The sequence below is a fragment of the Salvelinus sp. IW2-2015 genome, linkage group LG26 (genome assembly GCF_002910315.2).
Source record: "Salvelinus sp. IW2-2015 linkage group LG26, ASM291031v2, whole genome shotgun sequence".
Classification (NCBI taxonomy): domain Eukaryota; kingdom Metazoa; phylum Chordata; class Actinopteri; order Salmoniformes; family Salmonidae; genus Salvelinus; species Salvelinus sp. IW2-2015.
Window position 1 is genome coordinate 1,410,784 of NC_036866.1, and position 23,670 is coordinate 1,434,453.

Here is a 23,670-nt window from a genome sequence, read left to right on the forward strand (position 1 = left end):
TCAACAAGCGACACGGCCAGGGATCAGCCGTTATCGAACAGCGACACGGGGCCAGGATAGCCGTTCATCAACAGCACCGCGGCAGTGATCAGCCGTTTATCACAGCGTCATCAGGGCGGAGCAGCGGTTATCAACAGCAGGCTACATGCGAGGCAGGATTCAGCCGTATCAACACGATCACGGTGCCAGGGATCGAGCCGTTAATCAACAGCGACCGCGGTGCCAGAGAGTCAACCCGGGTGTATCAACAGCGACGATCGGCAATCTGGTATCAGCCTTTATCAAACGCGCACGCGCAGGAACGTTTCAAGCACCGGGAGTTGATCAGCCGTTGAGTTTCAGTGAACAGCGACACGGCCAGGGATCAGGTTATCAACAGCGACACGGCCAGGGATCAGCCGTTATCAACAGCGACCCGGCCAGGGATCAGCCGTTATCAACAGCGACACGGCCAGGGATCAGCCGTTATCAACAGCGGACAACGGCCAGGGATCAGCCGTTATCAAACAGCCGACACGGCCAGGGATCAGCCGTTATCAAACAGCGACACGGCCAGGCAAACAGATAGGCAGACAGACAGGCAGGCAGGCAAACAGACAGGCAAACACAGGCAGCAGTAGGGGGGGAGAAACATATAAAACAACTGGCTGTTCTCCAGACTGACTGGAACACTATCTTTCAGGTGTCTCGGGCGGCGGTTGGCGGCAGTTGGGTGAGGTGTACATAACAGAGGAACCAGACAAAGAAGAAGGAGCCTACCAGCTGCACGCAGGGGGGGAAAACAATGGGGTTATACACATTTGATTGGGCATCTTCCACTGGAGTGACTTTCTGTGTTGGATTGTTTTTCTCTCATTCACCCCTTTCTTTTCCCCAGAGAACGGGACAAACACATTTTATAGATCTAGTTAAAAACCATCTGAAGCCTTTCAGAACATCTCACTTCCTGTTCTTTTCTGAGATCCTTCATTTCTCGATTTCAGAGCATTTTTTAATTGAGACTCAAAATATATATATATTTTTCTTTCTCCCTTCTGTGTTGAAAATCATAGGGTTAATAGAACGACATAACCTCATATAGCGTGTCTTGTCAAATTGATTGGAATGTGATCCCTCTCAAGCAAAGGCACGTTTGGTAGTGAGACAGAGAGAACACGCTTGTAGGCTAGCCAATACTGCTGACTTCAGTCTTCTTATAACTGAGCTTAAAGATCTCAACATTTAAGGGTCGTTTGTATCAGAATATTTGGCATGGAAATGGAAAATGAAATTGGAGAATGATCCACCCTTTCTCCCATCCCTGTTGCTGATCTTTGCGCCTCAGGTGCTCCATGCCCTCTTGTTGGAGACTTGGGTTAATTGCCCTCACTCAGCCATGTCGACCGGTTGGARAGCCCTGTACGGACTTTTAGGGTCAGCGTGTTTGGCGGGCCTTTATTTAGGCTGTCATGCCCTAACATATATCCTGTCAAAAACAGAGCACTTAGGCTACCTTTTACCGATTGTTTATAACAAAAACCACGGGGGAGGTAGGGCACGCCTATAGGTGTGAACCTCAAAGTATACGGATGAATGGTACCATTTTATAAATAAAATACATGTATTTTAGAAATGACAAAATTGTTCTCTCAACGTGCAAACACAGGACGTGGGGTGCAAGGTGTGAAGAGCAAAAAACAGAAATGGCTCAACTTTTTTAAACAAGACATTCAATGAGTCACCATTGATAGGCGCGCATCATCAAAAATAAATCTGAGTGAAGTAAAAAAAAAAAAAAACACTTACGTATGGTTCATTTTAGTGTCTGAAGACGATTCATAGTATCGTACGGCTCAAGAATTTCCGCTGCCAACAGTCAGTCCATTCGAAAATGTGTCTGGTCCTTTGAAAACTTGTCTTCATATCTAATAATTGTTGCGCTGTCGTTGACGTCCTGCCGCGCCGGACTCGGTTCTTCAGTGACGCTAGAATCCCGCGATTGAACGCTGTGTGGAGAGACGCGAGAGGAATCTGTCATGTGAGCTATGAGGAGTCGCGCCATTGGCTCGTAGGAAAGCATACATTGATAAGGCTGGTCTTTGTTCCATTGGACTAGCACGGGAACGGACGGAGAGAGGCGCCTCCTAAGCGAGGGTGATCTGTGTGAAAGAATGTGTGTGTGCGGTGAGCGGTGTCCACAATTTCCAGCAAAAACGAACAGTAACAAATTGGTGAAGTCATTTTGATTTTGTGGTCAAGAATAACAAATAKAAGTCTAATAACAAATGCAAGTATAGTAAACAAAGTATAATGCTCATCATTTAAAGAAAGAGGTCTAGAGAAAGCTATACGCAAGACAGTGTTATAAAACTTATTGACAAAATTGATAAAGATTAGCAATAATGACTGTATAAAATAGATTATTCAAATTCTGAGCTATATTGTATGCTCCAAAAAAAATGGGAAATTATATATTTTTATACTAATACAATTGCTCAAATAAATACTATTTGTTTTTCTCAAAAGGGTAGGGGTCAGAATTATTTTATTATACTAACACGTTTCGAAATACTTCCACGTTAATGTGGATGCTACCATGATTATGGATAATCCAGAATTAATCGTGAATAATGAAAGGCCTATATCTTGAGTGAATTGCTAGTAATAGTGAGTGAGAAAGTTACAGAGTGAAAAAGTTCATACCCCCAAGACATGCTAACCTCTCACCATTACCAATAACAGGGGAGGTTAGCATGTCTTGGGGGTATGATCTTTGACCCTCATCATTATTAGCGATTCACTCAAGATTTAGGCCTATCCGTAATCCTGATTAATGTAGAAGTCCTTAGAAACATTCTATTCTTATTTACAATTTTAAAAAATGACTCCAAAATGACACAATACATTATTTACCATTAATATCTATTGGGCACAAAATAATCTGAAACGCAACCAAAAKTGAACTGCAAATGCATCCAACAAGTTTGTACAGTCACAAGCTTGATGCAATAATTAATGCTAGGAATATGGGACCAAATACGAAACTTTTGACTACTTTACTTATACAAATCTTTTTTACGCCTACCTTTTTTTTACGCCTACCTTTTTGACAAAAAAAAGTATTACTTGTTAAATAAAATCTCTTTCTCTGAGCAATGTTATTAGTATGAAATAATATAATTTCCACCATTCTTTGAGCATACAATATAGCTTTGTATTTTAATTATTTATTTTATACAGTCATTATTGGTCATCTTTATCAAAGGCGTTAATAATTGCGGGACCTCACTGTAGATTGAAATATGCCTACAAAATTGTATAATTTTTACAGAAGTTAATTAATAGGTAATTTGATATATGCGAATATTACTATAGGCGATTTACACTTATGATGTTCAACACTGTTATTGCCTACAAAAATTGCTACTGTTTAGATTTTATGCAATATTGTTTAAACTATAGGTTACAGGGGAATAAGTTTGTTTACAAGAGGCTGAATTGTTTGTATGCTTACTATGTTACGGTATGGGGGTGTACTGAAGGGTTATGGCTCTTGTATTGCATAGATACTTTATGGATTAACTTCCATACATGTCAGAATAGACACAGGTTATAGCTCCATTGTAAACAGATCATCAGAATCTACAGTATATTCATGTATACAGAGCCTTCAGAAAGTATTCATACCCTTTGACTTATTACACATTTTGTTGTGTTACAGCCTTGAATTCAAAATGGAGTCAACTGTCTAATTGGTTATTGATCATTGCTAGACAACTATTTTCAGGTCTTGCCATAGATTTTCAAGTAGATTTAATTAAGTCAAAACTGTAACTCGGCCACATAGGAACATTAACTGTCTTCTTGGTAAGGCACTCCAGTGTGGATTTGGCCTTGTATTTTAGGTTATTGTCCTGCTGAAAGGTGAATTCATCTCCCAGTGTCTGGTGGAACGCAGACTGAACCAGGTTTTCCTCTAGAATTGTTCCTGTGCTTAACTCCATTCCGTTTATTTTTTATCCTGAAAAACTCCCCAGTCCTTAATGATTACKATATATCCATAACATGATGCAGCCACCAGTGCTCCCGAGTGGCGCAGCAGTCTAAGGCACTGCATCACAGTGATAGAGGCTTCACTACAGACCTTGGTTCGATTCCTGGCTGTATCACAACCGGCCGTGATTGGGAGTCCCGTAAGGCTGCGCACAATTGGCCCAGTGTTGTACGGGTTAGGGTTTGGCCAGGGTAGGCCATCATTGTAAATAAGAATTTCTTCTTAACTGACTTTCCTAGGTTTAAAAAAAAATAATATGCTTGAAAATATGGAGAGTGGTATTCAGTAATGTGTTGTATTGGATTTGCCCCAAACATAACACTTTGTATTCAAGACAAAAAGTGAATTGCTTTCCCACATTTTTTCACTCCTTCAATTAGGTTACTATTGTAGAGTAACAACAATGTTGTTGATCCATCCTCAAGTTTTCTCCAATCACAGCCATTCAACTCTGTAACTGTTTCGAAGTCACCAGTGTGTTGATACTCCATCCAAAGTGTCATTAATAACTTCACCATGCTCAAAGGGTTTAAGCAAACTTACTCCTGAACTTATTTAGGTTTGCCGTAACGAAGGGGTTGAATACTTACTGACATTTAAGTTTTTCATTAAAAAAAAAAAAAATTCTTAAAAATGTAGAAAAACATAATCACACTTTGACATTCAAATCAAATCACATTTTATTGGTCGCACACACATGTTTACCAGATGTAATTGCGGGTGTATCGAAATGCTTGTGTTCCTAGCTCCAACAGTGCAGTAACATCTAACGATACACAGCAATACACACAAATCTAAAAGTAAAAGATTGGAATTAAGAAATATAGAAATATTAGGATGAGCAATTATTATATATATTTTTTAATTGAAGCTTTATTTAACTAGGCAAGTCAGTTAAGAACAAATTCTTATTTACAATGACGGCCAGTGTCAGAGTCCAGAGTATAAATGTGTGTATATATATATATATATATATACATTATATATATATATATATATATATATATATATATATATATATATATAATGTGTATATAAATAAATAAATATATATATATAATAATAACACTACCGTTCAAAAGTTTGGGGTCACTTAGAAATGTCCTTGTTTTTGAAAGAAAAGCAATTTTTTTGTCCATTAAATTAGTATTTCTTAAAATCAGAAATACAGTGCAGACATTGTTAATGTTGTAAAGGACTATTGTAGTTGGAAACTGCTGGATTTCAATGAATATCTACATAGGTGTACAGAGGCCCATTATCAGCAACCATCATTCCTGTATTCAAATGGCACATTGTGTTAGCTATTCCAAGTTTATCATTTTAAAAGTCCAAATTGTCAGTAGGAAACCCTTTTGCAATTATGTTAGCACAGCTGAAAACTGTTGTCCTGATTAAAGAAGCAATAAAAACTGGCCTTCTTTAGACAAGTTGAGTATCTGGAGCATCAGCATGTGGTTCGATTAGGCTGAAAATGGCCAGAAACAAAGGCTTTCTTCTGAAACTCGTCAGTCTATTCTTGTTCTGAGAAATGAAGGCTATTCCATGTGAGAAGTTGCCACGAAACTGAAGATCTCGTACAACGCTGTGTACTACTCCTTTCACAGAACAGAGCAAACTGGCTCTAACCAGAATAGAAAGAGGAGTGGGAGGCCTCGGTGCACAACTGAGCAAGAGGACAAGTTCATTGTCTAGTTTGAGAAACAGATGCCTCACAAGTCCTCAACTGGCAGCTTCATAAATAGTACCCGCAAAACACCAGTATCACGTCAACAGTGAAGAGGGACTCCGGGATGCTTCTCTTTCTCTTTCTTCTCTCTCTGCTCTCTCTGCCTCTCTCTCTCTTTTTTCTCTTTTTCTCTCTCTCTGCCTCTCTCTCTCTCTCTCTCTCTTCCTCCATCTCTCTCTCTCTCTTTCTCTCTCTCTTGCAGAGAGTGGAGGTAGCAGAACTCAAGGTATGGGGGAAATAGAGCAAGGGTAATACAGACACACATCTTCCACTGCTGAATGCAGCATTAAATCAATATTCGGCAAAGCTTCTCTGTTTCTTTGCGTTCACTTGACTGCTGCCATGATGCATCTTGGGAGTTGTGTGTCCTGCAATGATGCATCAAGGGGTTGTGTGTCCACTGCCTGATGCATCAAGGGGTTGTGTAGTCACTGCCATGATGCATCATGGGGTTGTATAGTCACTGCCATGATGCATACATGGGGGTTGTGTAGTCACTTCCTTGATGCATCATGGGGTTGTGTAAGTCACATTCCTTATGCATCATGGGGGTTGTGTGTCACGCCATGATGCAACATGGGGGTTTGTGTATCACTTCCTTGAATGCAATCATGGGGGTTGTGTCATGATCAACATGGGTCCTGTGTAGTCACTGCCATGGGGTATGGCATCCTTGGATATGTTGGGGTTGTAGTCACTGCCATGATGCATCATTGGGTGTGTGTCTTCTGTGTATGGGTGGTGCACTGTGAGCTGGGTTTGTTGTTTATTTGTCTCGTTGTAGTCTTTTGTTTTTTGCTCTCCTCTCCCCTCCTCTTCTGTCCGGACCTCATTGGGATAGACCGAGGCTCCTCTGATGGATCCACCGGAGGTGTTGGATAGCACCGAGGCTCCTCTTCATTGGGATAGCACCGAGGCTCCTCTGCTTTGGATGCACCGAGGCTTCCTGTTGGATAGCAACCAGAGGCTCCTCTGATTGGGACGCACTCGAGGCTCCCTTGATTGGATAGCACTGAGGCTCTATGGGCACGGGTTCTGATTGGGATAGCACCGAGGCTCCTCTGATTGGGATAGCATCCGAAGGCTCCTCTGATTGGATAGCCCTGAGACTCCCTCTGATTGGGATAGACCGGAAGGGGGCGCTTCCCCCCCCTTTTTCTTGGAAATTTGGGAAAAAAATAGCCACAATCCCCGAGAACCCCCCCTTTTCCCCCTTTCCTTGAGAAATGGAGATATTCTAACGAGGTACCTCTGATTTGGATAGCACGAGGTCCTCTGATTGGATAGCACGAGGCTTCCGTGATTTGGGATAGCAACGAGCTCCTCTGATTGGGATAGCTTACTAGGCGCCCTCTGATGGGATAGCACCGAGCTCCTGATGGGATAGTACGAGGCGCCTCTGATTGGGATAGCACCGAGGCTCTCTGATTGGGAATGCTACGAAGGCCTCTGATTTGGATGCACCGAGTGCTCCCTGATTGGAATATGCACCGAGCTCCTACTGATGGGATAGCTACGGGCGCCTCTCATTGGGAAGCACCGAGGCTCCCTCTGATTGGGATAGCACCGAGGCTCGCTCTGATTGGATAGCACCCGAGGCTCCTCTGATTGGTATAGCACCGAGGCATCCTCTCATTGGGATAGACCGGGCGCTCTTCTGATTGGGATAGCACCCGGGCTCCTCTCATTGGATATCGCACTTGAGGCTCCCTCTGATTGGGGTAGCACAGAGGCTGCCTCCTGATTGGGATAGCACGAGGGCTCCTCTGAATGGGAAATAGCACGAGGCTCCTGATTGAGATATCTACGAGGCTTCCTCTGATTGGGATAGCTACGACGCGCCTCTGATTTGGATATGCACCGAGGCTCCTCGATTGAATAGTCGAGGCTCCTCTGATCTGGGATAATGCTACGAGGCGCCTCGATTGGGAATAGCACCGAGGCCCTCTGAATTGAGAATAGCTACGAGGCGGCCTCTGATGGAATAGCATCGAGGCTCCTCTTGATTGGGATAAGCTACAAGGCGCCTCTCATTGGGATGCACCAGAGGCTCCTCTGTTGGGATACGCACCGAGGCTCCTCGATTGGGAATAGCACTGAGGCTTCCTCTCATTGGATAGCACGTGCGAGGTACTCTGATTGGGATAGCACCGAGGTACCTCTGATTGGGGATAGCTACGAGGCGCCTCCATGATTTGGGAAATAGCAACCTGAGGCTCCTCTGATTGGATATTAGGCAGGCGCCTTCTGATTGGGATCGTCGAGGCGCCTCTGATTGGGATAGCTACGAGGCGCCTCTCAATTGGGATAGCACTGAGGCTCCTCTGCATTGGGATAGCACGGGCTCGTCTGACTGGGATAGCACCGGACTCCTCTGATGGGATAGCACCGAGGCTCCTCTGATTGGGAAGCACCGGAGGCTCCTCGTCCTTGGATAGCAGTAACGAGGCTCTCTGATTGGCGATAGCACCGAGACTTCCTCTGATTGGGATAAGCACCGAGGCTCCCCTGATGGGATAGCACCGAGGCTCCTCTGATTGGAGAATAGCCTCACGGGCTCCCCTGATAATGGGAAGCTACGCGGCGGCCTTCTGATTGGATAGCCCTGAGGTCCTCTGATTGAGATGTACGAGGCGCCTCTGATTGGGATAGCACCGAGGCTGCCTCTGATTGGGATGCTACAAGGCGCCTCTCATTGGGATAGCACAACTGAGGTCCTCTGATTGGGATGGCAGAGGTACCTCTGATTGGGATAGCCTACGAGGCGCCTCTGATTTGGGATAGCAGCCGAGGCTCCTCTCATTGGGATATCTGGCAGGCGCCTCTGACTTGGGATCGCTAAGAGGGCGCCTCTGATTGGGATAACGCTACGAAGGCGCCTCTCATTGGGATAGCACTGACGGCTCCTCTGATTTGGGATGCACTGGAGACTCCTCTGATTGGGATAGACCGAGGGCTCCCTCTGATTGGGATAGGCACCGAGGCTCCTCTCATTGGGATACGCACCGAGGCTCGTGATTGGGATAGCACCGAGACTCCTCTCATGGGAAGGCAACCGAGGCTCCTCTGATTGGATAGCACCGAGGCTGCCTTCATTGGGATAGACCGAGGCTCCTCTGAATTGGGATAGCACGAGGCGCGTACTGGCAATTCTATTTGGCGCAGCCACAAGTTGGCAGAAATATGCTATAAACGCATTATCACGTGTGTGTGTATTGCCCTCAAAGCAGTTCGTCGGTGGGCGCTAAAATGAAACAAATTTCAGTGGTTGGTTGGGAAGATCATAGCTTTTACAGCATGCACACTGCAGAAATTCACAGGAACTTTTTGAATTACCATAATCAAGCCTTAAGCGAGCCCTGAACCCTTTTTGGTTTCTATATAGGCACTATTTCCGTAACATTTTCCAATGGAAACGGTATAGAAAAACATCAGAAATGGAACCTTCTGAGACTGATAATCGAAAAAATGAACACATATGTGAAATAAACCTAACACGTGTCCTCTTTTCTCAAAATCAGATTTGTCACCCAGAGTTACGAAGGTTCCCCTTCCTGCGTTTGGATCAGCAGAAAAAGCCCTGGCCATGTCATGCTGGTCTCGCTAACGGTATTAGAAGTGAGCGGTGCGACAGAAGCATTTACCAAAAACCAGCATAGCACTTCCTTTAGAGATTTTAACCTGTCACAACTTCATCATCGCAGTGTATAAAACTGGTAACACACACACACACAACACACACACACACAATCACACACACAACCACCACCCACACACACACCACACACACACACACACACAACACACACAACACACACACCACAACTACACACACACACACAGCACCCACAAGCATGCATTATGAAGGAGTAAATTTCCGTCTGCAAAAATAGGTCATTACATCACTGTATCTCAAGAATGTACCTCTTTAAAATACAGTCCATAATGAACAGTCATAATGTACTTAAAGTAGCCATATGTACAGTCATAATGTAACATTCATCAATGTAGTCTTAATCAAATCAAATCAAAATTTATAAAGCCCCTACTTAACATCAGCTGATGTCACACAAGTGCTAAATACAAAACCAGCCTAACACCCCAAACAGCAGGCAGATGCAGGTGTAGAACACGGTGGCTGAGAGATAATAACTCCTTTAGAAGGCCAGATCCTAGGAGAAACCTAGAGGAGTGAGACCAGGCTTATGAGAGGTGGCCCAGTCCTCTTTCTGGTTGTGCCAGGTGCAGATATAACAGAAGGCATGTAAAGATGTTCCAAATGTTCATCAATGCCAGCAAGGGATGCAAATAATAATTCCAGTGGTTGTCGATGGGTGCGAACAGGTCGCACCTTCAGGAGTAATGTCAGTTGGCTTTTTCAATAGGCTCGCGCTCCTTGGAGTATCTCTACCGCTCCTGCTGTCTCTAGAGAGTTGAAAACAGCAGGTCTGGGACAGGTAGCAACGTCCGGTGAACAGGTCAAGGTTCCATAGCCGCAGGCAGAACAGTGGAAACTGGAGCAGCAGCACGGCCAGGTGGACTGGGGACAGCAAGGAGTCATCATGCCAAGTAGTCCTGAGGCATGGTCCTAGGGCTCAGGTTCTCCGAGAGAGAGAAAGAAAGAATTAGAGAGAGCATACTTAAATTCACACAGGACACCGGATAAGACAGGAGAAATACTCCAGCTATAACAGACTGACCCTAGCCCCCCGACACATAAACTATTGCAGCATAAATACTGGAGGCTGAGACAGGAGGGGTCAGGAGACACTGTGGCCCCGTCCTAGGACAGGGCCAAACAGGCAGGATATAACCTCACCCTCTTTGCCAAAGCACAGCCCCCACACCACTAGAGGGATATCTTCAACCATCAACTTACCATCCTGAGACAACCCACTCAAGTGACGCACCCCTCACAGGGACGGCTTGGAAGAGCACCAGTAAGCCAGTGACTCAGCCCTTGTAATAGGGTTAGARGCAGAGAATCCCAGTGGATAGAGGGGTTAACCGGCAGAGACAGCAAGGGCAGTTCGTTGCTCCAGTACCTTTTCGTTCACCTTCACACACCTGGGCCAGACTACACTCAATCATAGGACCTACTGAAGAGATGAGTATTCAATAACGACTTAAAAGTTGAGACCGAGTCTGCGTCTCTCACATGGGTAGGCAGACCATTCCATAAAAGTGGAGCTCTATAGGAGAAGGCCCTGCCTCCAGCTGTTTGCTTAGAAATTCTAGGGACAGTTAGGAGGCCTGTGTCTTGTGACCGTAGCGTACGRGTAGGTATGTACGGCAGGACCAAATTGGAAAGATAGGTAGGAGCAAGTCCATGTAATGCTTTGTAGGTTAGCAGTAAAGCCTTGAAATCAGCCCTTGCCTAAACAGGAAGCCAGTGTAGAGACGCWAGCACTGGAGTAATATGATCAKATWTTTTGGTTCTAGTCAAAATTCTAGCAGCCGTGTTTAGCACTAACTGAAGTTTATTTAYTGCTTTATCCGGGTAGCCGGAAGTAGAGCATTGCAGTAGTCTAACCTAGAAGTGACAAAAGCATGCATAAAATTTTCTGCATCATTTTTGGACAGAAAGTTTCTGATTTTTGCAATGTTACGTAGATGGAAAAAAGCTGTCATTGAAACAGTCTTGATATGTTTGTCAAAAGAGAGATCGAGGTCCTTCACTGTTTTATTTGAGACGATCAAGATTAATTGTCAGATTCAACAGAAGATCTCTTTGTTTCTTGGGACCTAGAACAAGCATCTCTGTTTTGTCCGAGTTTAAATGTAGAACATTTGCAGCCATTCACTTCCTTATGTCTGAAACACAGGCTTTCAATGAGGGCAATTTTGGGGCTTCACCATGTTTCATTGAAATGTACAGCTGTGTGTCAGCCGCATAGCAGTGAAAGTTAACATTATGTTCCCGAATGACATCACCAAGAGGTAAAATATATAGTGAAAACAATAGTGGTCCTAAAACGGAACCTTGAGGAACACCAAAATTCACAGTTGATTTGTCAGAGGACAAACCATCCACAGAGACAAACTGATATCTTTCCAACAGATAAGATCTTAACCAGGCCAGAACTTGATCCGTGTAGACCAATTTGGGTTTCCAATGTCTCCAAAAGAATGGGGTGATCGATGGTATCAAAAGCAGCACTAAGGTCTAGGAGCACGAGGACAGATGCAGAGCATCGGTCTGATGCCATTTAAAGGTCATAGTCATAAAGTGCAGTCTCAGTGCTGTGATCCTGGTCCCGTGTGGCTCAGTTGGTAGAGCATGGCGCTTGCAACGCCAGGGTTGTGGGTTCATTCCCCACGGGGGGACCAGGATGAATATGTATGAACTTTCCAATTTGTAAGTCGCTCTGGATAAGAGCGTCTGCTAAATGACTTAAATGTAAAATGTAAATGTGATGGGGTCTAAAACCAGACTGAAAAAAACAGCTTTTCGTATACATTGTTTGTCTTCAGGTAGGCAGTGAGTTGCTGCGCAACAACTTTTTCTAACATTTTTGATAGGAATGGGAGATTCGATATAGGCCGATAGTTTTTTATATTTTCTTGGTCAAGGTTTGGCTTTTTCAAGAGAGGCTTTATTACTGCCACTTTAGTGAGTTTGGTACACATCCGGTGGATAGAGAGCCGTTTATTATGTTCAACATAGGAGGGCCAAGCACAGGAAGCAGCTCTTTCAGTAGTTAAAGTAGCCATAATGTACAGTCATAATGTACAGTCATAATGTACAGTCATAATGAACAGTCATAATGTACAGTCATAATGTACAGTCATAATGTACAGTCATAATGAACAGTCATAATGTACAGTCATAATGTACAGTCAAAATGTGAAGTCATAAGGTATTCATAATGTACATGAATAAAGTAGCCATAATGTAGTCATAATGTACAGTCATTATGTACAGTCGTCATGTAGTCAAATGTACAGTCATTATGTACAGTCGTCATGTAGTCATAATGTACAGTCATTTGTACAGTCGTCATGTAGTCATAATGTACGTCATAATGTACAGTCATAAATGTACAGTCATAATGTACAGTCATAATGTACAGTCATAATGTACAGTCAAATGTACAACATTATATAGTCATAATGTACAGCCATTATATAGTCATAATGTACAGCCATTAATAGTCATAATGTACAGTCATAATGTACAGTCATAATGTACAGTCAATAATGTACAGTCATTATGTACAGTCATAATGTACAGTCATAATGTACAGTCATAATGTAGTCATAATGTACAGTCATAATGTACAGTCATAATGTACAACCATTATATAGTCATAAATGTACAGCCATTAATATAGTCAGTCATATGTACAGTCATAATGTACAGTCATAATGTACAGTCATAATGTACAGTCATAATGTATACAAGTCATAATGTAGTCAATAATGTACAGTCATAATGTACAGTCATATGTACAGTCATAATGTACAGTCATAATGTACAGTCATAATGTACAGTCATAATGTAGTCATAATGTACAGTCATAATGTATACATAATGTACAAGAACAAAATGGCGCCGGAGAAGAAGGCAGACTTTTTACGTGCCTCCAACAGATTGTGTTTTTTTGTTAATTATTTTTGCCTTGTTGCGGCTATCGTCTCTTATAACCTAAAATAACTTCTGGACATCAGGACTGAGATTACTCACCATGGACCGGCAAAATCCTTTTTTTCCTTTCACGAGTCTGACGAGCCCGACCTGAATAATATACTGCTTTCCAAGGAACAGGCTCAGATCCCCATCATTTGCGTGAAGAGGAGGCAGAGAAATTCATAGGCGATCAAATAAACCCCCACTTTCTTCCATTCTGCTAGCAAATGTGCAATCTTTGGACAATAAAATGACCTACGCAGAAGATTTGCCAACGGGACATTCAAAACTGTAATATCTTATGCTTCACGGAGTCGTGGCTGAACGACGACACTATCAACATACAGCTAGCTGGTTACACGCTGTACCGGCAGGATAGAACAGCCACGTCTGGTAAGACAAGGAACGGCGGACTATGCATTTTTGTAAATAACAGCTGGTGCACGATATCTAAGGAAGTCGAGTATCTCATGATAAGCTGTAGACCACACTATCTACCTAGAAAGTTTTCATCTGTATTTTTCGTAGCTGTTTACATACTACCACAGTCAGAGGCTGGCACTAAGACAGCATTGAATGAGCTGTATTCCGCATAAGCAAACAAGAAAACGCTCACCCAGAGGCGGCGCTCCTTGTAGCCGGGGACTTTAAAGCAGGGAAGCTTAAATCCGTTTTACCAAATTTCTATCAACATGTTAAATGTGCAACCAGAGGGGAAAACAACTCTGGACCACCTTTACTCCACACCCAGAGATGCATACAAAGCTCTCCCTCGCCCTCCATTTGACAAATCTGACCATAATTCTATCCTCCTGATTCCTGCTTACAAGGAAAAACTTAAGCAGGAAGCACTAGTGACTAGATCAATAAAAAAAGTGGTCAGATTAAGCAGATGCTAAGCTACAGGACTGTTTGGCAAGCACAGACTGGAATATGTTCAGAGATTCTTCCGATCGCTTAGAGGAGTACACCACATCAGTCATTGGCTTCATCAATAAGCGCATCGATGACGTCATTCCCTTCAGTGACCGTACGTCCATACCCTAACCAGAAGCCATGGATTACAGGCAAAATCCGCACTGAGCTAAAGAATAGAGCTGCCGCTTTCAAGTAGCGGGACTCTAACGCGGAAGCTTATAAGAAATCCCACTATGCCCTCCGACGAACCATCAAACAGGCAAAGCATCAATACAGGACTAAGATCGAATCGTACTTCACCGGCTCTGGCGCTCTAAGGATGTGGAAGGGCTTGCAAACCATTACAGACTACAAKGGGAAGCACAGCCGAGAGCTGCTCAGTGACACGAGCCTACCAGACAAGCTAAACTACTTCTATGCTCACTTCGATGAAAATAACACTGAAACATGCATGAGAGCACCAGCTGTGATCACGCTCTCCATAGCTGATGTGAGTAAGACGTTTAAACAGGTCAACATTCACAAGGCCGCAGGGCCAGACGGATTACCAAGATGTGTACTGCGAGCATGCACTGACCAACTGGCAAGTGTCTTCACTGACATTTTCAACCTCTCCCTGTCCGAGTCTGTAATACCAGCATGTTTTAAGCATACCACCGTAGTGCCTGTGCCCAAGAACACAAAGGTAAACTACCTAGATGACAACCAACCCGTAGCACTCACGTCTGTAGCCATGAAGTGCTTTGAAAGGCTGGTATGGCTTACATCAACACCATTATCCCAGAAACCCTAGACCCACTCCAATTTGCATAGCGCCRAACAGAACCACAGATGATGCAATCTCTATTGCACTCCACACTGCCCTTTCCCACCTGGACAAAAGGAACAACTATGTGAGAATGCTATTCATTGACTACAGCTCAGTGTTCAACACCATGGTGACCTCAAAGCTCATCAAAAAGCTGAGGACCCTGGGACAAAACACCTCCCTCTGCAACTGGATCCTGGATTTTCTGAGGAGCTGCCCCCAGGTGGTAAGGGTAGGTAACAACACATCTGCCACGCTGATCCTCAACACGGGTGCCCCTCAGGGGTGCGTGCTCAGTCCCCTCCTGTAGTCCCTGTTCACTCATGACTGCACGGCCAGGCCTGACTCCAACACCATCATTAAGTTTGCAGATGACACAACAGTGGTCGGCCTGATCACCGACAACAACGAGACAGCCTATAGGGAGGAGGTCAGAGACCTGGCCGTGTGGACAACAGGACAACAACCTCTCCCTCGATGTGATCAAGACAAAGGAGATGATTGGGGACTACAGGATAAAGAGGACCAACTACGACCACATTCTCATCGACAGGGCTGCAGTGGAGCAGGTTGAGAGCTTCAAGTTCCTTGGTGTCCACATCACCAACAAACTAACATGGTCCAAGCACATCAAGTCAGTTATGAAGAGGGCACGACAAAACTTACTCCCCCCAGGAGACTGAAAATATTTGGAATGGGTCCTCAGATCCTCAAAAGGTTCTACAGCTGTACATCGAGAGCATCCTAACTGGTGCATCACTGCCTGGTATGCCGACTGCCCGGCCTCCGACACAAGGCACTACAGAGGATAGTGCGAACGGCCCAGTACATCACTGGGTCCAAGCTTCCTGCCATCCAGGACCTCTATACCAGGCGGTGTCAGAGGAAGGCCCTAAAAATTGTCAAATTGTCCAGCCCCCTTGTCATAGACTGTTCTCCCTGCTACCGCAGGGCAAGCAGTACTGGAGCGCCAAGTCTAGATCCAAGAGCTTCTAAACAGGCTTCTACCCGAAGCCATAATAATCCTGAACACCTAATCAAATGGCTACCCAGACTATTTGCACTATTTGCCACCCCCCTCTTTTACACCGCTGCTACTCTCTGTTGTTATCATCTATGCATAGTCACTTAATAACTCTACCTACATGTACATATTACCTCAACTAACCGGTGCCCCCGCACATTGACTCTGTACAGGTATATAGTATATAGTCTTGCTATTGTTATTTTACTGCTGCTCTTTAATTACTTCTTACTTTTATTTCTTATTCTTATCCTTATTTTTTAAAACTGCATTGTTYGTTAAGGGCTCGTAAGTAAGCATTTCACTGTAAGGTTGTATTCGGCGCATGTGACTAATAAAATGTGATTTGATTTGAACTAGTTCTAGTCTTTTATTATCCCAACCTCCACATGCAAATTATTATAATTTTTTTACTCTTTGTTTCCTATGTAACAACATCTCAGTTTGGATAACACACCCACAAACAGCATCCAACTGCCAGCATGCAGGTGTGGAGACAAAACCAATGCCACTCAGAGAGAGAGAGATCAGAGAAAAACAGTCTTACCGGAAGATCACAGAGTGAGCTAATCTGCGCTTTGTTCTTTCTCCTATATTTAGACTGACGTTTCGGGAACATTTGCATAATTTGCTGAGAAGAGAGAAGCTTTTGAGAGTACAGTTAACCTTGATGGTTTTAATGCTCATCTAAGAGTTTCAGACTACTCTGAAAGCACCTGTTCTCAGCAAAATGAAAGTGTGTGTTATTTTCTCAATACTTGTGTAGGCCTGAGAGCTATTGAAATTCAAACTGATGCAATCTATACATGAGTTGAGCTGTCATAGTACCCCTAGTACACATCATACACCTGTTATGAGAAGTAGTAATGGCGTCTTTTTGTAGGCACTAACTCTTCATCAGCAAACGTCACTTTTTGTCAATTTACTGTATGTAAAAAAAATTTAAAAGCACAGAAAGCACATAAAGGCTTGATAATTCATAAAGGTCATGTTAACTGACTGATGTTATCTCATAGAACAAAACGTATAACATCTCCTAAGCCTGTGTTAACTTTTTTTTTTTTTAACGTTTATCCCAAAACCCTATTCTTTCTTTCTTTTCTTTCACCATTCATTTTCGCCATAGAGGACGACAAGCTGGTGAGGCCTGTAGAATACTGGCTCTAGAATATGACCGTACTGTAAAATGGGTACTAGAATGAGTACCTGCAGCTAAAGACAGCATCCGTGTAARGGATGTGAAATGGCTAGCTAGTTAGCGGTGGTGCGCGGGGACGGTCTAAAGTTATACTGTTACACCCGCACCTATTTAATTCCACTTCAAGCACTGCTGCTATTTAAAGTTATACAGAGAATTGAATTTATTTTGTGTTTTTTTATCCACCTGAAAACATACTGTTGAGAAAACTTTTGTCAATGCCCTATGATGTGTATGCACAGAACGGTAGAGACAGTATCATTGTACACTGTAGCAGAAAAACATTGATCCCCGTGGATTTTTTTTCTTCTTCTCGAAAATCGACAGTGAATCGACATTTAACAGTTAACATTCTATATGTTAGACATTCTGATCCAGAGGATACGAGTTCATCACAATGAAGAAAAAATAAATAATCTTCTGCGAACAAGTAAAAAAAGGGTGTTTGGAAACAAAAATGGACAACATAAAAATGAATGGCATGTATAGCTGAATGAAAGTTCTACTGTACCTACTCGTATCCTAAAAACAGATTGTTGTGTTTCGCTTTCCTAAATGTCTGCCAGGAGTCCACCAAATGCTGTATTTTGGACCAGGGCCCTGGACACAAACACACACACACACCTCCATCTGTTGTGTGTGGTCATCACACGGTGAGGCAGGAGGGACAGGGACTTCCTGCTTAAAGCAAAGCATCTCCCTTAAGCTTGAAAGAGTTATAGGTTTGGCCCCAAAGTCACACTGGGGACTGGCATGGCATCTGCCCCCAAAACATGAGCCAAAGGCTGGGGGAACGGAGGGAGGGACGGACAGTCCWGTAGCCCAGATAAAGACAACCTCCCCTGGCCACGGTAGTAGGAGACTTGTYGACAGGCCTTGGGGTTCAGCTGAGGACTGAGGACTGCTGAAATTAATCCACACGGGTGTGTATGTTTGTATGCTTGTAGTGTACACTCTTAGTAGTAAATGAGCCTCAAATAACCTTTTGGGGTTCAAAAGATTGCCAAATGGGGTAACCTTTCCAGGTCAAAAAGGTTCCTCGAGGAGCCCGTGTGACATGACACATATCTTTTCGCAAAAGCTTCAGAGACTGGCGCTTATACAGTACACTGTTACTGGGCTGCTTGTGTAAAGGTTAAAACAGGAACCTTTTTGTGATAGGAAGTGTTCAATTTTGAACCTTTCAGTCGGTTGGAGGCGTGGCTTATTCAAATCAAATGTATTTATATAGCCCTTCTTACATCAGCTGACATATCAAAGTGCTGTACAGAAACCCAGCCTAAAACCCCAAACAGCAAGCAATGTAGATGTAGAAGCACGGTGGCTAGGAAAAACTCCCTAGAAAGGACAAACCTAGGAAGAAACCTAGAGAGGAACCAGGCTATGAGGGGTGGCCAGTCCTCTTCTGGCTGTGCCGGGTGGAGATTATAACATAATTGGAGGTGTGGCTTATTGGAGGTGTGGCTTTCAAATAGTTATTTATGTCATTCCTGTTCATCATATTAAGTTTCTACACTACAACTGTCAACTTTCCATTAATATTTTTGCATATTACATATTCTAATATAATATTAACATTGCTGATGGTTAGTTCAAGGTACATGGTTAGTTCAGGGCACATGGTTAGTTCAGGGTACATAGTTAGTTCAGGGCACATGGTTAGTTCAGGATGCATGATTAGTTTATTGTGCATGATTAGTTTAGGGTACATGGTTAGTTCAGGGTACATAGTTAGATCAGGGTACATAGTTAATTAATAAAATGTCATATGCTGAATTTACTGTTGGAGGTACACAACATAACCAAAAGTATGTGGACACCTGCCTAGCCCAAACCATGAAAAACAGCCCCAGACTATTATTCCTCCTCCACCAAACTTTACAGTTGGCACTGTGCATTCGGGCTGGTAGCGTTCTCCTGGCATCCACCAAACCCAAATTTGTTCGTCGGGCTAGAAAATGGGGAAGCGTGATTCATCAATCCAGGGAGCGAGTTTCCATCCAGAGTCCAATGGCGGCCGAGCTTTACACCACTCCACCGACGCTTGCATGCACATGGTGATCTTAGGCTTGTGTGCGGCTGCTCAGCCATGGAAACCCATTTCATGAAGTTGCCTGACAAACAGTTCTTGTGCTGACATTGCGTCCAGAGGCAGTTTGGAACTCGGTAGTGAGTGTTGCAACCGAGGACAGATGATTTTTACTCGCTGTGAGCTTGTGTGGCCTACCACTTCGCGACTGAGCCACTGTTGCGCCTCAACGTTTCCACTTCACAATAGCAGCACTTACAGTTGACCGGGGCAGCTCTAGCAGGGCAGAAATTTGACGAACTGACTTGTTGGAAAGGTGGCATCCTATGACGGTGCCACGTTGAACGTCACTGAGCTCTTTAGTAACGCCATTCTACTGCAATTGTTTGTCTATGGAGATTGCATGGCTCTGTGCTCGATTTTATACACCTGTCAGCAATGAGTGAGGCTGCAATAGCTGAATCCACTCGTTCGAAGGGGTGACCACATACATTTTTAATATTGTATATAGAAAATAATTGACTGCATATCTTACACAGCCTGCTGGGAACAGACATCAGTTCAACGTCTACTGTTGATTTACATTTGGTTCAGTTTGTTAACTCATGTGAAATCAACTTGAAATCAATAAAATATGTCACCATGTCATTGGATTTAGGTTAAAAGTTGGGTAAATGTTTTTTTTTATAAAATCCCTTTACGTTCATGACTTGTTGCAAATCCAATSAGTTTTCCACGTTCAGTTTTCAACATCATCACATTCAATTTTGTTGGGTTGAAATGACGTGMGAAAAACGACGTTGATTCAACCAGTTTTTTTGCCKAGTGGGAAGGCATTATTTTGGCTTCAATTAAAACCCAAGGGAAAGATAATGAATAAACCTTATCTGAAAAATTAAATGAATAAGACTGGATAGATGGGATATAGTATGAAACATATTAATTATGGGAAAGTATTGTAACAATAGCCATACACAGAATTACAATTTCTTCCTCAATATCAGTTAATCAGCTATGAAATGCAGGTTGTCATGTTGAATAGTAGACACGGTGCAACATCCCAGTGCTTTGCTTGTGTGTGTGTGTGTGTGTGTGTGTGTGTGTGTGTGTGTGTGTGTNCTAAGGCTAGTTTGAAAATACTGTAGCCACCTAGCGACCTAAGGCTAGGTTGAAGATACTGTAGCCACCTAGAGACCTAAGGCTAGGTTGAAGATACTGTAGCCACCTAGTGACCTAAGGCTAGGTTGAAGATACTGTAGCCACCTAGAGACCTAAGGCTAGGTTGAAGATACTGTAGCCACCTAGTGACCTAAGGCTAGGTTGAAAATACTGTAGCCACCTAGCGACCTAAGGCTAGGTTGAAGATACTGTAGCCACCTAGCGACCTAAGGCTAAGGCTAGGGTAGGGTAGTGTTCATGATGCGATTATTATGGATAATAAATTAAATGATGATGATGATCGATACTTGACTGCCATTTGACAAATAAAATGTCACCAGAATAAGACCCTTGACATCTATTGGAAAGGATTATCAAGCTCATCACCCTGTGGAGTTTATTTAATCTGTAGTGTAATAAACTGCATGGTTCCCTGAGTCGTAGTGGGAGGACCACACCGTATCATTGCGTGACTCCAACTTTACTTTGATACAGTATGATGGTTATTATATCAAATATTTTAACATAAAAGGCGTTTCCACCGCCATTTCTCACGTATTTAATTTTACAGACACAAAAAGATCCCACCATGTCGAACGAACAAATTATCGGTCGGCATTTATAAAATTGTACCGAAACTTAATGTTTCCATCGCATTAAAAACTGTGGATGGAAACGTGGTTTATGTCGACAAAACGATATTGTTTTGTTTATTGGCAGATGGATTAAGTTATGATAAACTTCATAACTTCATCATTTATGGTTGTTATGTGCACGGTTGTGAGCTTCATGCAAATTTCCATTAAATATCAAGGGTATTTTGTATTTATTATTAAGGATCCCCGTTAGCTGCTGCCAAGGCAGTAGCTACTCTTCCTGGGGTCCAGCAACATTAAGGAATTTATATACAATTTAAAAAATATTACCTGACATTACCTTTCATAAGACTTTTCACAACACATTGTGTTCCCTCAGGCCACTACTCGACTATCACATATCAACACAACACAAAATCCATATGTACGTGTGTGTAGAGCGTAGAGAGTCACAGAGTTGAAAATGCAACGGAAACACAATTAAACTTATATATTTTTTATTCGGTAGGCTACGTTAAAACTTGAGTGCAAAAGTGCTTTAACGTGTATTACGTCATCACGCACAGCATTGGAAATACTCCTGGTGGGAAAATGCACATATTTTTTATAAGCACACTTTAGAGTATTTGCATAAAATTCTGTCGCCAATTGGATGGAAACCTAGCTACTGTTACTGATTGCACTATAACATTTTTTTTGTTGGATTATTTCATACTGTAAATGCACTAGTCTTCATGAGTACACGTTTTCTGCTAACGCTAATTCGTTCACTGTAAACAAATTAAGACATTCTCGTTCATAGGATTTAACATTGGATGTAATATAGCGTTGTTTTTTTTCATAGGAATTTAATCAAGCCTTTATACTGTCTCAGGGTACAAGCTATTTCATTTTCTGTCCTTATCATTCGAGGTCAAAACATAAATTTACCAATCAAGGAGGTGTCAAGTGTTGCCTTATTACATGAACTAGTGAGGTGAATGCAATTAGTTCAGGGCACATGGTTAGTTCAGGGTACATGGTTAGTTCAGGGTACATGGTTAGTTCAGGGCACATGGTTAGTTCAGGGCACATGGTTAGTTCAGGGCACATGGTTAGTTCAGGGTCTCTCCACTCCTCTCTCTGTCTGTTGTCTCTTCCACTCCTCTCTCTGTCTGTTGCTCTTCCACTCCTCCTCTCTGTCTGTTGTCTTCCACTCCTCTCTCCTGTCTGTTGTCTTCCACTCCTCTCTCTGTCTGTTGTCTCTTCCACTCCTCTCTCTGTCTGTTGTCTCTTCCACTCCTCCTCTGTCTGTTGTCTAGTCCACTCCCTCTCTGTATCTCTCTCTCTGTTGTCTATTTAATGCCTCTCTCTGTATCTCTCTCTGTCAGTTGTATCTTCCACTCACTTGTGGTTCCCAACATTTCACATGTGGTTTTGTAAGTTTTACATGTGTGCTTTTGTAAATGGCAGGATAAGAACCCGGGTCTCCAGTGGAGACGCGCAATGTACTTGCAGTTAACCAAAGGTGCCAAGACTAACTTTGAAGTCCGTGGTCAGGGCTACCTCATCAAGGGACCATATAAAGCAACCAGGACAGACACAGCAATACAAGTTTATAACAATTTACATGTCTGTTATTAACCTCACTGTGTCTCTTCCCTATCTCTCTTTCTTTCACCCCTCCATCTCATTATCATTCTCTCTCTGTCTGTTGTCTCTTCCATCCTCTCTCTGTCTGTTGTCTCTTCACTCCTCTCTGTCTGTTGTCTCTTCCACTCCTCTCTCTGTCTTTGTCTCTTCCACTCCTCTCTCTGTCTGTTGTCTTTCCACTCCTCTCTCTGTCTGTTGTCTCTTCCACTCCTTCTCTCTTCTCGTTGTCTCTTCCACTCCTCTCTCTGTCTGTTGTCTAGTTCACTCCTCTCTCGTACTCTCTCTCTCTGTTGTCTATTTAATGCCTCTCTCTGTATCCTCTCTGTCAGTTGTATCTTCCACTCACTTGTGTTTCCAACATTTCACATGTGGTTTTGAAGTTTTACATGTGTGCTTTGTAAATGCAGGATAAGAACCGGGGTCTCCAGTGGAGACGGCAATGTCTTGACCAGTTAACAAAGTGCCAAGACAACTTTGAATCGTGGTCAGGCTACGCTCATCAAAGGACCTATAAAGCAACCACGGACAGACACGGCAATACAAGTTTATAACATTACAGAAAAGACAGAAATGCCAGTGGTGGAGGTGTTGCTGAGTCAATTCCTGTAAGATTAGAGAGGATCTCATGTTAAATACTGTTGAAGTAATATGGCTACAGGTTCATCTGCCTCACCTAAAGCCCATTCTAGTGGAAAGCTGCTATAGACCACCAAGTGCTAACAGTCAGTATTTGGATAATATGTTTGACATGCTTGATAATGTATGTATATCAACAGAGAGGTCTATTGCTTATCCATTACTAGTAAGCATGCACCCATTAGAAAATGACTGTAAAATAATTAAATCCCATAGAAGGATGAGGAATGAAAAATTATGTTGAAGGGATGAGGCAAAAATGAATGCAATATTCTGCTA

General features: G+C 43.0%; 1 long non-coding RNA gene across 3 annotated transcripts in view; it reads right to left on the reverse strand.

Annotated features, from left to right (window-relative positions):
• Window positions 1–1,946, reverse strand: part of LOC111952159 (uncharacterized) — a 57,772-nt gene extending 55,826 nt beyond the window's left edge. For all 3 annotated transcript variants that reach the window (XR_011474102.1, XR_002875692.2, XR_002875691.3), the window contains exon 1: window positions 1,786–1,946. This is a non-coding gene — a long non-coding RNA (uncharacterized lncRNA). The remainder of the gene's footprint in view (window positions 1–1,785) is intronic.
• Between the last annotated feature and the right edge of the window lie 21,724 nt (window positions 1,947–23,670).